This window comes from Phasianus colchicus, chromosome 2 (assembly GCF_987193195.1).
Source record: "Phasianus colchicus chromosome 2, bPhaCol1.hap1.1, whole genome shotgun sequence".
Classification (NCBI taxonomy): Eukaryota; Metazoa; Chordata; class Aves; order Galliformes; family Phasianidae; genus Phasianus; species Phasianus colchicus.
The window spans coordinates 108994846-109011437 of record NC_143437.1 but is presented as its reverse complement, the minus strand read 5'-3'; the positions used below and the strand labels follow the sequence as shown (position 1 = coordinate 109011437).

Here is a 16592-nt window from a genome sequence, read left to right as displayed (position 1 = left end):
ATGAAAACACCATAGACTGAAGTCTATGATTTTCAAACAGCTGTCAGTGTGGCTGGAGAAAATGGAAGCAGGGGTACTGGTGGCTTGGAAAGGCTATCCAGAATCTGCCAGGAGCTGTGGGTCTTGGTGTTCTCGAGTGTGAGCTGTTGTCCCTGTGCTTGGGACGACTCTGGTGAACCTTTGGAGATGGGACAAGTGTTCCCAGCACAGAGAGTGCACCATGAAGAACTGGGCTGCAGTGGCTTGTTATGCCAATGGAAACTTACTGGTAGTGGTGACAAAGTCCAGGGCAGACCTGCAGAGGACAAGAAAGCATTAAGGTCCAGTTCTCTAACTCGAAGAGGTGGGTGCCTACAGAATTCTATTTTCAGTCTAAAGGAAGGAAAAAGGAAGAAAAGGCCATCTTGTTTTTTTTTCCATTTACTGTGTATACTGGATGCAGCTGACTTTAAAAGGTCGTTTTCTTGATGATTTCTTTCTTTTTTTTTTTTTTTTTTTTTTTTTTTTTTACTAGCATGCAAGGATTTAGAGATTCTGAAAAAAACTTTTAGATTTTTCCTGTTTATGTAAGTGGGTTGTTGTTGTGTGCTTCTTTTTTGTATATGTATTTATACTTAAATAATGCTGGAATACAAAATAATGACTGGTTTGCAGAAAAGCCATCTGGAAGCTCCTCTGTATCCAGAACAAAAAACAAAGGGGGTTGCTGCGTCAGTTTCACAGGCAACAAAGTTAAAATGGATGCAAGGAAATACTTCTGTTTAAAACTATAATCACCCTGAGGAATTCCCTGCCACAGGAAATCATTGAGGCAAAGAGTTGAAGAAGGTCAGAGAGATATTTTTGAAGGCTTGGATGTTTATATGAACAAGGAATACATACTGTTTACTTCTTCTCACTGGACAAGAGGATGAGTCAAGTATCACAGAGATTAAAAAACATGCCAACTCTGTAAAAAATATGGCCATAAATGAGCAATCTTAAAGGTCCCTTCCAACCCAAACCATTCTACGATTCTATGATTCTATAAAAAGGTAACTATCTCTATAGTATATTTCATGATGCACCTGTTGAAGAAGAATCACGAGCCAAATCAAAGTATAATAATAGCTGGAAACAGACAGTTTGGGGAAAAACAAGTTTAACTCTGCTTTACCGTGTTGCTACCAGACAGTTTGCTCAAAGTATATCAGAATTCACAGTGCTGAATTATTTTCTTAAAGTTTGAACCTTAACTTTTCTCACTTGCCTTGTTGTTCTGTAACAAAATAATAAAAAAATTGGCTACCTGTGCCAGCGCTTCACTACCCCTAATAAAAAAATTCCTTATATTCATTATAAATCTCCCCTCTTTTAGTATGAAACCATTTCCCCTTGTCCTATTACAGCAGGTCCTGCTAAAGAGTCTGTCCCCTTCTTTCTTACAGCCCCTTTAGATATTGAAAGGTCCCTCTCAGGTCCTTCTGGAGCTTTCTCCTCCATGCTCACAGCCCCAGCTCTCACATCCTGTCCTTGTAGGAGAAGTGTTCCATCCCTTGGGTCATTTTTGTGGCCCTCCTCTGGATGTACTCCAACAGCTCCATGTCTCTCCTGTGCTGAGGACTTGTTCACAAGGTTCACCTGGGCCCACTACTTTTCCTGTCTTGGTCTCTCTGAATGGCATCCTGTCCCTCAGAAGTGATGGCCACGCCACACAGCTTGGCGTCATCTGCGCAACGTTGCAGATGACACCCATCAAATCCATATCTTTCCAATGCAGAGAAGGATGTTGTGGGCGACCATGACAAAGGCTTTTCTGAAATCCAGACAGGTGACGTCAGTGGCTCTTCCCTTGTCCATTGATGGAATTATGCCATCATAGAAAGCCATAAGCTGGGTCAGGCAGGACATGCCCTTAGTGAAGCCATGCTGCTTCTCCACTACCACCTCCCTGTCTTCCATGTGCCTTAGCATAGCTCCCAGGAGGATCAGCTCCATGATCTTTCCCAGCATAAAGGTGAGTCTGAGAGGTTGGTGGTTGCCTCAGTCATCTTTTGTATCCTTCTTAGAAATGGGTGCAACGCTGCCTTTTTTCCAGTCATTGGGAACATCACCAGACTGCCATGACTTTTCACAGATCTGTTTTCCAAATTAGATAACCCGAATGTGCTCAGTCTCTGCTGATAGGACATGATTTCCAGCTCTTTCATCAGCTTTGTTGCCCTCATCTGGGTGCTTTCAAGGACCTTGACATCTTATTCATATTCTGGAACCCATGCAATATCAAAGGTGAGGCCGCACCAATATTAAATACAGGAGAAGTGCAGCACCTGGCATTTACTGAGTGCATTCCACTCCTGCATCCAGGTCATTAGCAAAAATGTTGAAGAGGACTGGCCCTCAAACTGAGCCCTCAGGAACACTCCTACTGACTGGCTGCCAGCCAGATGGAGCCAATTCACTGTGACCCAGTGAGCTCTGCCATTGAGACAGCTCATCACGCAATATAGCGTGAAACCGTTCGACTCACAGGTGGAGAATTTCACAGAATCATAGAATCACAGAGTCCTTAGAGTTGGAAGGGACCTCTGAAGGCCATCTAGTTCAACTCCCTGCAATGAACAGAGACACCACAGCTAGATCAGGTTGCCTGGGGCCTGATCCAGCCTCGCTGTAAAGTGCCTAGGGACAAGGCATCCACCACAACTCTAGGCAACCTGTGCCAGTGCCTCACCATACTCACAGTAAAAGATTTTTTTTTTTTGTCCAGAAGGATGCCATGAGGAAAAATAGCAAAGGTTTTACTGAAATCCAGAAAAATTACATCCACCACTTTCCCTTCATCCAGCAAGTTGATAGAAGAACATTATCTCCACTTTGCCTGCCCTGCCTATCCCTCCTGGACAGAATCACAGAATTACAGAATTACAGAATCATAGAATGGGCTGCCCAGGGAGGTGGTGGAGTCAGTGACCTGGAGGTGCTCAAGGAATGCTTGGATTTTGTGTTGAGGGACATGGTTTAGTGAGAACTATTGGTGTTAGGTGGATTGTTGGATTGGGTGATCTTGTAGGTCTTTCCAACCTTAGTGATTCTGTGATTCTGTGACAGCCAATATCTGTTCTTCCCAGCATTCATTCCATCACATCCAGCTAGTATCAATGATATCATAGCTCTGGGAAAGGATCAAAGCTTCGAGTTCATCCTGTTTGTTCCTCATATTGTGTGCGTTAGTAAACAACCATTTCAGATGTGCTGCAGAACCGTAACTGTATGTGTTCTAAATGCACGTCTCTTAACTGTACTTGTCATTACATTCACTGCTCTCTCTCATGGCCTGATATTAAGGATGGGTATTCTCCAAAATACGACGAAGGAAAGAAGCATGTCAAAATGACTTTAGATATGAACTTGAATTTTGGCCTCTGAAGGTTTTCAATCAATTGGGTGTGACATTTATTAAACCAAGATAGAAATCCTGTGGCTTTGATTTCCTTGTCATGCAGCAGCACAGCTCTGCAAAAACTAAACAAGTGTCTGTTTAAACTCAGATTATAGCAGGTCCATTTCTTTTTTTTTAATCTCCTTGGAACAATATTGGCTTAAAAAATAAGACAATACTACATGCTTATGATTCCCGTGGAGAATTAATGAACTGTAGCATCGAAACTATTGAGCAGTCAGACCATATGTTATTAGAAATGGTGGATGCTCTGCATTGGTTAGGGCTGTTATGCATTTGTGATTAAGGCCATGAAACTTTACCAATAAACACAGCTGAGGAATAAGCATAAACAGTCAATCCATATGAGGGAAGTGAGCCACGTGCAGTAAATGTAGCAAAATGCAATTTAATGAGCCTTGTAGAGCAGACTAGCTACATCCAAGAAACTTTCCCACAAACTAATGCTGCTCAAGGCCAACTGCTTATCAAAATAATCCTTGGTCTTACTGGACAGTGGTTCTATACATGCGATGTGTAAGAGATGTCTGACATTAATAATCTCATCACTCTGGGGATATTTACTGCTGGCAATATGTATCTTTCCTACTGCAGCCTGTAGGGCCAGGCAGCACTGGTAGACTGCAAAGATGATTCTGGTGCTGATCTATCCTCCTAAGTGACACAGCAAGCCAAGTCACTGTTCTGAGACTCAGTCTGCCCATCACTCTAATGTGATGACAACACATACAAGTAATACAGCCTCACAAGTTTGCATTGAAAGGGATTTCATTAATGTGATGCCATAGAATGTGATCACATCTACATCTAAAACTGGGGAAAGCTATGAAACATGTACAGCCATAGGGCTGAGCCATAGGGCTCAGGGCCGACCCCAAGCCACCGTGGTCCAAAAGGAGCATGGCTTATCTCCAGAAGACAGCCAGAAGGGTAGAAGTGTGCTACAAGTTGTATTGAAATTTTCCCTTCGAAAACCAGGAAACCAAGTTTTTAAGAATTTGGGGAAATTGGTTTCACTTTGCTGAACTTTGCTGAATGGAAAAGGGAATGGTGTGAGGCTGTCATGGGAAGGCCTGCTGAAATCCTGGTGGCAGCAAAGCTGAATTCCTGTAACATTCACCAGACTCCCTCCAATTCCTTGCAGCTTTCATGTGTTTATTATTCTTACTTGGTTTAACAGCTCCAAAGAAACTTGACATAGATTACTATACAGAAACAAGCTCAACGCATCTTGAGATGGATTATTTCCTTCCTTCAGAGCTACAAGATTGCTGGTGTTGCTCATCTTTTGGCATATCATTGGAAAAGCTTTCTTTCTTAACATAGTAAGGCTTCAGTGTAGCAAAGTCTAACGACACAGGCCGTTTTGCATGCTGGCATCTCTAATATTCCAATCTGCAATGGGACTCGCTGTTGCCATCATGCCTTGTACCTGAATCTGCTGTTCAGAAATTGGTTGTTTTGACTTACTGACAGTAATCAGCATTTCTATAATGTCTGTTGCTGGGAGGAATATCCTCCAAAAAGAAGCATGTCATAGACAATACAAATTTAGAGAAAAGAGTAAACAAGTAGAAAAGGCAAACAAAAAAAACTCTCCGGTGGTGTGAAATAGTTTATAATTTGGATTAAAAAAAAAAAAGTCTGAGCTAGGAAATCAGTCATCATTTTTGAGATTGAACTAATATTTAGGCTCACGGCTGTCTCTGAGCCATTATTCAGAGCTGCAGGCCCTCTGGACAAATGGACTTTGGGGAGACTCCAGTTTTCCAAACTCAAAATCAGAATATGACTCAGGTACTACTAGTGCTGTGATACTTTGTCGTGGTTGACAGAAACCAATGGGAGACTCTACATAAAACCACAGGCAGGAGTGAGTCTAGAGCACAGATAGACCCCATGGCGTTGGGGTGAGCCACCCACCAGAGGGAACTGGGTCCTGTTTAAAAGTCAGTTTTCAGTAGGATTATCTCAGTCTGATAATGGCCTTCCTGAAAACCCCATCTGACACTTGTTGAACTGTCCTACCAGAACCCAAAATGAGCTAATTTCCAGTGGCATCGAGGCACCTTACACGCCGTCAGGCAGAAAGCTGCAAGCAGAACTCTGCATTGCAAATTGTTTTTTTTTTCTACTACACTGCACTGAACTCAGCCTTCTGGATTATTCCATTTTCCAGGGAACAATAGATTATACTACAGCATGTGTTTTGTTTTTAAAGCAATTATGCTTAAATATACTTGTTCTTTAGTTTAATTCTCCTTCTGAAAGCACAGCAGTCATCTTCTATCAACAAATCCATTCCAGAATGTTTTTGCTAGCGACTAAGACTTCAGACTTTTTTCATCCAAAGTGGAAGCTTGGGAGGGATACGATTGGTCCTCAAACAAAGCTAGAAACATTTGCCAGTAGCTCAAATATGCAATGGTCAAAATATCTGCCTTTTAGATGCGCTTCTTTTTTTACAAATGGTAAATAAAAAAATTTAAAAAAAACATGGTATTTTTGGGACATTGACCTCATCTGCTTCTTGTCCTTGAAAAGTAAGAGTCCTTCAGAAAAGAAGGCACAGTTTTCCAGTCAAAGCAATCAGAGATCAATGCAAAAACAGTTGAAAGAAACTTTATAATGAATATCATGCTTAGTGACAGGATTGAGGTATGGGGCTCAGAAAAATACAATTAGGGAAGATTTCCCCACAAATTGAGTTCTGCAGTTGATGTTTTCTCCTAGATCCCCAGAGCTGCTCAGAGGGTCCAAGTCAGATGCAAGTGCACGCAGGATTTGCCCTAAGGGCAGTTTTGGCAGTGGGTGCCAAGTAGCCGTAAGTCTGTACCCAGGAACAAAAGCTGAGCATCTAAAAACAAGATGCTCAAGAAGACCCATGCCTTGTCCTTACTGTTGACATCATAGAATCATAGAATCCTAGAATGTCCTGGGTTGCAAAGGCCCACAGTGCTCACCCAGTTCCAACCCCCTGCTATGTGCAGGTCGCCAACCAGCAGCCCAGGCTGCCCAGAGCCACATCCAGCCTGGCCTTGAATGCCTGCAGGGATGGGGCATCCACAGCCTCCTTGGGCAACCTGTTCCAGTGCCTCACCACCCCCTGGCTGAAAAAATCCCCCCTAAGATCCAACCTAAACCTCCCCTGTCTCACTTTAAAACCATTCCTCCTTGTCCTATCACTATCCACATTCTTAGTTGGATTGAAGCCTTTAATTTATTTCTTCTGTGTTTTCCTTCTCACGTTGTAGATATCAAATGGAATAAACTCACTTTTGTACTGCTTGTGGCTGAGATCTTGTGCTCATCAGCCAGCCTATGCACTACATATGTGTCCCTGCTCCCTAATTTGTTATAAATAATAACGATTTTCATTAGTCAGCCTTTTTTAGAAGGTCTCTTTCTCACTGTGTCCATGTATCTCTATGATCTGGATTGCTTTTGAGGTTTTCTATGGGCACTGTTTCAGATGACTGTGATGTTATCAGGAGTAGCTGGAGAAACAAAGGCATTTGCACCGAAAAAAATGGCAAGTACGTGAATAAGGAAATTATTTTCATATCTTTTGTTTTATATATATTTATCACACTCTAATCTAAATAGATTGATTTACATTATGGTTTTGGAATCATAAATATTTGATAGGATTACGCATTAAAACTGACATAATTTTTGGTTTTCCAAAACATACTTCTAATAAAACATTTAAACACATGCATGCTATGCCATTGGCTGACTCAGTTGGCTTACTCCTTCAGCACAACTGGATTGCAGGAATATTCATGCGTCTTTCACAAGGAAATCTAGCACTCCTAGGTGCACAGAGATCGCAGAATCATGCTTCTGAGCTAAAGCTACAAATGGACTTAAGCAATACTTTCAACACAGGATATTACAGGGATCCTTCAAATTCCCGTGGCTGAGGGCTACACACATTCACATTACTTCTGGTAAAGTCTTGAAATTGTCGCCCTGCTCAGAGCTCTGTGTCATATCAGAAGCAAGGCAGAGCTCTCAGGCTGCCTGCTTGCTCCATGGTCCTTCCCCAACAACTTGTTTCAGGATGTCTGGTTCTGTGAACACTGCTATTACATCTGGCTTTGTACCAATCAGTGGTGTCAGTGAAGCTTTCTGATGTTGCCATGTGCATCCCATCATATCCCATAGCCCAGTGACTGAATTTAACCCTCAGTCTTGCCCATCTTTCTTTTTTTCTATGGGGTTTCCCTATGTAGCTTTACAGTCTGCCCTTTGGCTTTGAGTGATCCCATTCATTCACCTGCTCTCCAAACAGAGATATTGAGTGCACGATGTATGAAACAACCCAACTCATCTTACAGACCTAGTTTTAAGTGACATAGAATCATAGAATCATAGAACCATAGAACCATAGAATCATAGAATCATAGAATCATAGAATCATAGAATGACTTGGGTTGGAAGGGACCCCAAGGATCATGAAGCTCCAACCCCCCACCACAGGCAGGGTCACCAACCTCCACATTTCAGAGCAGCCCAGGCTGCCCAGGGCCCCATCCAACCTGGCCTTGAACACTTCCAGGGATGGACGGGGCATCCACAGCCTCTCTGGACAGCTGTTCCAGAGCCTCATTACCCTGTCAGAGAAAAACTTTCCCCTGATATGTTTCTTAAATCTTCCCTCCTTTAGTTTGAAACCATTCCTCCTTGTCTTATCACTATCTATCTGCGTAAAAAGCCAATTTCCCTCAGACTTCTCTGAGAGTGGGCAGAAATTAAATGCAAGAGCCAAGAAAGGAAGCCAAGTTTCTCGTTTCATGAAGTCCTGAGTTAATCACTTGTGCTCATGAGTCAAATGCTGGGAAAAAAAAAGAGGAAGAAAAGAAAGCGTAACAAAAGGGAGTCAGAAGGAAAGCTTTCAAAGGCACAAAACCAACACCATCCGTGCAGATTTCTTGGATGTCTCGTGGTGCCAAACTTTTATGGCTTTGAGCATTGCTGAAATTCCCAAAGCTGGTGGATGATTTTCCACGTAAATTTTGTTACTGTGGAATCTCATTCGTACGCATCTTGGTTGGCCCTGTATTTACCCCAGAGACAGAACAGGGCCCTGAAGTTTTCAGGACACAGAAAATTGCCAACTGGAGAAACTAGCTCTTAGTTTGTTTGCTTTTCCTAAATAAATGAACAAATAGAGACAAGCAGGTGAAGCCCACGGTGCTCTCTGAGCTCTTTTCCTTGTTAATAACATTTGCCTTCCCTGCTCCTCTAAACTTTTCCCCGCTGTACTACCCAGATACGACAGGACAAGGTAACACTGAATTAGAACCAGATCTAGTGAGAATTTCTCTCCCCAGATCACTTTCCTGCCAGGTTTGCTACTATTTGAATGTTTCTTGGAACTGCTTGGATTCTGGCAAATGTTTCAGGGGACATAAGCAAGATGTGACACTGAAATCTGTCTGAGATCTGTGTTATTCTCTGTTGGCTCAGAGCAGTGCTTCTAACTTCTTTGCAATGGAAGTCTAGGAAGTCTTGATGAGCACCTGTGAGCACAATATCCTGTGTCTGTTGGTCTTTCTGTAAGGAAATATGGCAGTTAAATTGCATCCACACCCGATGGAGTGCTTTGGGATGAATAAGTAAAATAATTAATTACAAAAAGAGTAGAGAAGATATTATAATGGTCTTTTTTTCTTGCTAGAGTTTAATGTGCATGGATGCGATTTCCACAGCGATTGCTACAATTGCAGTGCAGACTCTTTGAAGCAGCCATCCACTCTATTTCTTGGGGAAAGAAAAATACATAAATGACTGAAATCAACAGTAGTGAAGAAGTAGAAGCTTCCTGGCTTCTGATCAGCAAGGGGGAAAAAAAGGAAAAGAAAAAGAAAAAGGTGGTTGCTGTAAAACACAAGGGAGAGGAAAAGAACAGTAAACAAGACAAAACAGACCTAATTGGAAACAGTGCTTTAGCAGCTCTCTGGAATAGAAGGTAAGAAGTGAGAATGGAAGAGCTGGAGAGAAGATTAGAAAAACTGAAAAACGCAAAGAAAACCATAGGGAATTGAATAAAAACAACTGACTGCTTACAAAAGTAAACAAGGGAAAATATGCAAAGGGAAAACAGATGCAAAATGAGACAGTGCTCAAGAGACGGAATGAATTGGAATTGTCTAAAACAAGGAGGAAATGGAGTTTAAAAAAAAAAAAAAGGCAAAAACAACAACAAAAAACAACTGAAAATATTGGCAGCCAAACCCTTGGTAATCTTCATGTATTGAGATGCCTCTGCTTGCACCAGCCCTCGACAAGCTGGTGGCATTTTATCCGCATAGATGAATTTTCCATCGAGAAGCAGACTGAACAACCTGAAAGATGAACATGTTGTACTCAGGATTATTTATAACATCTCCTCTGTTTGTAACTTTGCTTCCTGAGTCAGACACATCCAAGATGGAGTGGGTGGGAAGGAGCCCTGAAACCATGTTAGGATACCCATCTGAGGTCATAGAATCATTGAATCATAGAATCCTAGAATGGCCTGGGTTGCAAAGGCCCACAGTGCTCATCCAGCTCCAACCCCCTGCTATGTGCAGGTGGCCAACCAGCAGACCAGGCTGCCCAGAGCCACATCCAGCCTGGCCTTGAATGCCTGCAGGGATGGGGCATCCACAGCCTCCTTGGGCAACCTGTTCCAGTGCCTCACCACCCTCTGGCTGAAAAACTTCCTCCTCATATCCAACCTAAATCTCCCCTCTCTCAGTTGAAAACCATTCCCAATTCTGTCTTTAGCATCTCATGGGAGCCTGATCCCCCAGCAGGCAGCTCAGCAGGCCCTCCCATGGGCTGCAGGTGCACATAATACCTCCCACGTTCTTGAAGACAGTTTTGCAAAATCATGATTTCCAATCCCAAGTTGGGCAGCGTGCAGGAGGGTGTCCTTTCTGCTGAATAGATGCATATAAATAATCTGCCACTGTAAAAACCTGCTCTTTAGATCGTCTCTGGAATGTTTGTGGAAATCCATAATGGTTCAGAGCAGAGCAACCAGACGGAGAAGATCCTCAGATATGAAGCAGCTTCTGCTATTTCATGCTGATAAAACAGGCATCTCTGAATGCTTTGTGGCCATTTTCAGTCAAATATTTTTGTAGCTCAGGTGCATTTTAGCCTTGCTGTTACAACTGTTACTCGGTGAGAAACTTTACTCCCAACTCCATTGGTTTCCTCAAGCTGCCATGAGTTTCAGGTCCTGAGCAGCACCTGCTAAAGAAGTTCTCTCTGCTTTGAGCAGAGATCTACCAGGCAACTGCCTGGCACCTCTTCCAACATAAATTACTCTGTGGTTCTCGATAACTGCTTGCATTGCCTACTGCCAAATCCATTCAAGTAAAAAAAAGGCATCGCTGTCTAAATCAAGGGCAGCCTGAGCATGGTGAACAGAGTATCTGGTGATTATGAACCCACACACCAAGTCTGTGTGTATTTTGTATATTTTCTTGCTGCTTTTATAGAGTAATTTACAAATTTATCTCTGAAGGAAGATCTTGGACAGCCTGTGAGTAGTTTAGTTAGACTCTCAATCCCAATTATTGTTTTCTGTCTTGCATGTCATTACATGATCCATAATTAAACTCAGTGTGTTTTGCACAAATATCCAAAAGGTTTTAAAGAAGCAGCAAAACTCAAACATTTTAGACTCCTACAAGGATATTTTGGGAAATTTGTTCTGTCAGCTGCCCGTTTTCCTCCTCAGAAAGCTCAGATTGTGGGAGTTAGTACAAACTGACCTTCATTACTAATTAAAGCTAATATCCCAGAGTGAGTAGATAAATATTTTCTCTGTCTCCCCTGCTATGGCATAGCTAAACCAGCAGAATAGGAATGATAGAGTGTGAAAACATCCAAGGAAAGCTTCCCCAGGCACATCCATCTAGCTGTGTGGGAACAGGCAGAGCATTGGGAGCACACAGGGAGGCTGGTATGACACTGAAAGGGAAGCAAGCCCTTGAGTAGCATACATGGGCTCTCCAGGCATTGTTTTGATGGTGAAGCAATCTGGCTTTGATTGTGGTCCCATCAGTGGGGAGAGTCTGGCATGGCATTTGTCTGCGGTGCAGAAGATCAGATTGGAAAACTTTGAAGAGGCTCAGAAATGTGATTTCACATGGAGAGATGCTGGCTTTGTGGTGCTGCCCTGTGGAACATGTGCTGGAAGAGCAAGGGCATTCTGGGCATGGGATCATTTGGATTGTGACATCCTTTGAAGGGTATTTATAGGGCAGGGTCATCTGAGGGCTTCCTTTTTGATCTTTCTGCTGGGAAAGCAATCATAATAGGGCACAAAAAGTCAGGGAACTGGATCTCAAGAGTATCGCTGATGGCCACCATTACAGATTATGGTAGAGACAGTAATGATCTGTGTCTCTTTTGGCTCTATGGCATGTGTTTAGTTGACTTGGTCCACTTCAGAGGCAAGTTTTGTGAGGATTATAGAAGTCTCCTTGGCAATACTGGTAAAATGAGCTAAGGTCTAGATGGGTCTGGGAGGCTTGAGATGCTCTCAGAGGGAGAGCTGAGAATTGTGACTTTGGGTTAGTGATATAGCACCGAGTGCTGCTGCATATGTTATTCCCATCTAGTAAAAAAGAGGAGAATTGATAGACCAGACTCTTACCTTTTTTCAGCCTTCATCTCTCAGAACATTTAAATGTGTTTCTCTTTCCACTTTGTCTCATTGATCTCAAATCTGCAAATTAACAAGACAAACGTTGCCAGGAGTCATTGTTTGGCATAGGAACTAACAGTTGCATCCATGCTATTAAACTCTCTTAGGTTCCAAACAGTGTGACCATACCCAGACATCTATCAGAATAAGTTCCAGGCTCGTTCCTGTTCCTGCAGCATCCCTGGGAGCAGCCTAGCAAGGACCATCTGCAATGTGACAGCAGGTAGCATCAGCCAGATCTGCCCAAGAAACTATTGCTTCCTAACGAGGGAGAAAGGAACCCCTTCTTCAGTTGATCACCTCTCTCCAATTGTTCTCGATAGCTGATATGAAAAATAGCAGAGAAATGGTTATATATGGCAGGAAAAAAAATTTGGTGCTCTTTTATTAAAAAAAAAAAAACACCAAATCCTTTTAGGACAAATCTTCAAAGACATATATAATTTCCTCACCCTGTAAAATATCCCTGCTTTGCCCTGAGCCATTGTGTTTGCCAGGAGAAATCTGGAACAAAATGAAATTTTCTCCAAACCTAAAAGGGGTAAAATTCCAGTTTCTCCTTTCTCTTTTGCATAGAGAAAGGCCACGAGTGGTTGCTTCTTGTTAGAAACAAACTTCCTCAAAGCCTAAGTCTCCTAGAAATTGGTTTTTGGAGACCTTTGTTATAAAGAACATTTTCCAAACCCAACAACGTTGGGATTTGGTATTTTAGGTGTGGGCCTATTAACAAATTAGGACTGTGCATGATGCTGGGTTGAAGATCCAGATTTGCCCACATGCTCAGGGAGTGATCAGATCCGTGGTTTTGGTTCAGCTCCACCACCAATTTAGAGGGAGGAAAAGTAGTTTGGACTTCGCTGATAAAAGAAGTTTGTGCATGAATCATTTTATACCGGTAATGTGTTAAATACACCACAGCAGATTCATATGGCAAGGAAGTGTTTTAAGCCTTGCAGTGAGTTAACTGAAAGGAGACATAGGAAATATATACCAGAAGTTAATTTTTTCCAGTTCTTTTTCAGCTTTGCACCCTGCCTGCGTTAGCTCGTGTGCACGATGGCTTATTTTCACTTAGGGCTGCTTTGGAATCATTATAAAATACAACTCAGGCACCACAAGGACCCAGGGAGTCTCTTGGCTTATATTTTGCAGATGTCCACAATTGAATTGGACCAGCAGGTGACTAAGATGACAAGGCCACCTTATGGAGACTATCAGCTCATGGCTGAATACGGGCAGCTCATAGGAACACACTGGGACTGCTGTATGTACATCTGAACCCTGCACTCAGCTGCTTTCCACTTCCCAGCAAGCTGTTGATATTAGATGCTCTCTGCCTGAAATCTGTCCCTCAAGGCCGTTACAAATCTCATGGTGCCTTCTGGTCAGCCTAGTGAGGTACTGGTTTTGCATAGAGATAAAACAACCCAGGGAACTTTCAGGTCTGGATGCAGTAATTTGGTGATTTTATCAGCGGTAGGTGTACGCTTGGACTGGGTGATCACGGATGTCTTTTCCAACCTCAGTGATTCTATGGTTCTGTGATGTATTAGTTATTAATGGCAATGCTTCCAGAGGGCTAAGCATTTCTCAGGCAGCCACACAGCATCCTTGGCCTGTAAGAGATGGGAGTTTATGAACACACAGACAGTAAAGAAAAGAGCAAAAATAAAAAAGGGATTTTAAAAGATGTTGGGTTTTTATTCTGTTTTTCTTGTCATTAAACTCACAGAAGCCACTGTCAAATAGTAGGCAGTTTCCCAGAGGTGGAAAGACTCATGGGGAAGCAAGCAGCAGGCTGAGCTAGCTGAGCGTGGGGAGGTCAGGTGGAGATGGGGCTTTCCCCTCTCCAGGTGTAGTGAATAACAAAAGCAGCAAGGATTTGGCTAAAGCCTGGGCAAGAAAAATCAATCCTTGCGTGATGAACCTCAGTGACAGTGGCAGAGGCTGTGAACAAGGAGAAGGAACAAATGGTGACTCAGGAGGTCACGTAGAGAAGAGTCCCTCTGAGATGTCAGCACTACTGAGACCACCTGTGGCAGCCACGGATACTGAACACAGCTGCTGCTTTCTCATCAATAAGCAAAGTCCTGGAAGCCTGAGATCCCTCTGGGTGGTCCTTCCCATCAGTGTCTGGGGCTGACCTGCAAGAGAGGACAAAAGAAGAATTTAGATGTCTGTGGGCTCTCATCAGGCTGATAAATGACATCCCAAGACAAATGAGCATTACACAGCAAAGTTCAGTCACTCAGGCTGTGTTGATTTAACCATCAGAGTCTGAGTCAGTTTTGAGCAGAGCATCTTGCTTGCCAAATTATTCTCACGTCTGTTACCTTAAGGGCTACCATATGACACAAAAAGGTATTTTCTCTTTTGCCAGAACAGCTTCTTCCAGCAGATAAGAGAAACTCATTCCAGGAATTTTCAGTATGGCTGACACAAATGAACAAATGGCCAAAAACAACAACAACAACAAAATGCTGCTAATGACACCAATGAGTCTTTTGATACATATTTATTCTTTTTTTTCACTTAACTCTAGGAGTTGAAATTTAACTTTTAGATCTTCATCAGTAGGTTCTTTAACCTGCCTGGGCTTTCTAATGTGTAAAGTAAGGGTAACAATGTCAGGTAGATTCACCAGTGGCAGAAGATGTTTCTGTGGAAGCAATTGGCAGAGTAGAGAGAACAATACCATTGTTGGTAATCATAGATGTTCCTTCACCTGCACAGCACAGAAGGGCTTCCTGATGGTCAGAAGGAACCTCTGTGTTCCAGCTTGCTCCCAGTGCCTCAGAGCCAAGCACTGGGCACCACTGAGCATCCTCAGGTATATATGGACATGTATGGGATCTTCCTGAGACTTCTGAGGGCTGATAAGTCCCAGATCTCTTAGCCTCCCCTCCTGTAGATGCTCCAATTTCTTGATGATCTTAGCAGTCCTACCCTGGGTTCTCTAGCCTGTCCATGTCTCTTTTGCACTGTAGGGCCCAGAACTGGAACCAGAACTCCAGAATTATTGAGGTGCAGACTCACCAATGCAGAGTAGATAGGAAGGATCACCTCTATTGCTGGTAATACTTTGCCTAATGCAGGCAGGAATGACATTGGCCTTCTTAGCAGCAAGGACACACTGACTCATGTTCAACTTGGTGTCCACCAGGATTCCCCAGGCCCTTTTCAGTTCATTGAGAAGGCAGAAACCTGAACGCTGCTGAATCTGATCTGACATTGACACTGAATAAGCAGCAGTACTTAAAAGGTTAGAAATGGCCCCACTCAAAAACTTTACAAGTGCTTGAGAGACAAGGGATTGTAAGAGCCAGGCAAGACACCTGGAAGCTAGAACAATGATGAGCACAGCTCAAAAAGCACTCTGTGGACAAAACATCTTTTCAACACTGCCAGAGATTACCCATATGTCTTCAACCCCCATTGCATATTACATGTTGCACTGATCGTGTGCAGCAGCTGAGAGCTGAACAAATAAGCTGCTGCTGCTGTGCTGGGGTGGGGAACATCCTGGTGTTGCTCTGACATTTCTCGTCAAGTTTTCAGACTCAAATGGATCCCACATGGGGTAGAGCATCAGGCTCCATCAGCAAGCAGGAGATTTGGAGGCTGCAGCCTTCTGTGTCCCCCTTGTGAAAACAAAGCATCTTTTGTATTTCCTTCCAGTCAGGACAAGGGGTTGAAAGAAAACTTCGAGTGAGTCAGCCACTTCCCTGCTATTATAACAGGCAGCTGAAAGGCCACCAAAACCAGGCACTGCTGCTGGTCAAGCAGGCGCTTTCCTGCTCCTCTTTTATTTTGGTTCACTGCTGGCACGCTGGGGGTTTACCACTTCTTTCTTTGCCTCCTACTGCCCAGAAACACTACAAGTAAAACCCCAAAATGATATTAAAATGAGAGGCTGGGCTCACAGCCAGCTGTTAGCACATTTGCTTGTGAGCATGGCAAAGAACAGGACAATTTAACCAACCCAGTCTGCTTGCAAACCAAGGTCCATTGTCAGCATGGGTACAAGCATCTGCAGAGGCTAAATAAATCCCACTGTGTATTCCATTCGCTTCTGCAAGCTGTGGACAGCTTCCAGAAAGGTGGTTGGAACTTGTGCTTCTTACTTTCTTACAGAAAGTTTTGGAAGCTCTCTGGAACTACATGGTAGATACCCAAAATCAGGTGCTAAAGCAACAAGTATCCACAATTTAAGACACCCCCTTTGAAGATATTAACAGTGAAAAGTGTACTTAAGGTGTCAAAGTGCAGGTTTCCAGGTGTCCGGGCTAGATGGGGAAGAAAAAAGGATCTACAGTGAAGCAAAGAGCAAACTCCCAGGATCTTTGCCACCACTTTAAGACCACCCTCCCTCCATCTCACCATCCCTCTCCTTGTCTAGTATCTCTCTTGCACCACACAGTAATGGCAGTGGCTGCA

At 43.1% G+C, this 16592-nt stretch overlaps 1 long non-coding RNA gene across 1 annotated transcript; it reads left to right on the top strand.

The window, feature by feature from the left end:
• The first annotated feature begins 1881 nt into the window (after positions 1-1881).
• Positions 1882-13817, top strand: LOC116236343 (uncharacterized). Its single transcript, XR_004168526.2, has 4 exons — positions 1882-1996; positions 9131-9419; positions 12263-12378; positions 13308-13817. It is a non-coding gene; the product is annotated as an uncharacterized LOC116236343 (long non-coding RNA).
• Positions 13818-16592: the final 2775 nt, after the last annotated feature.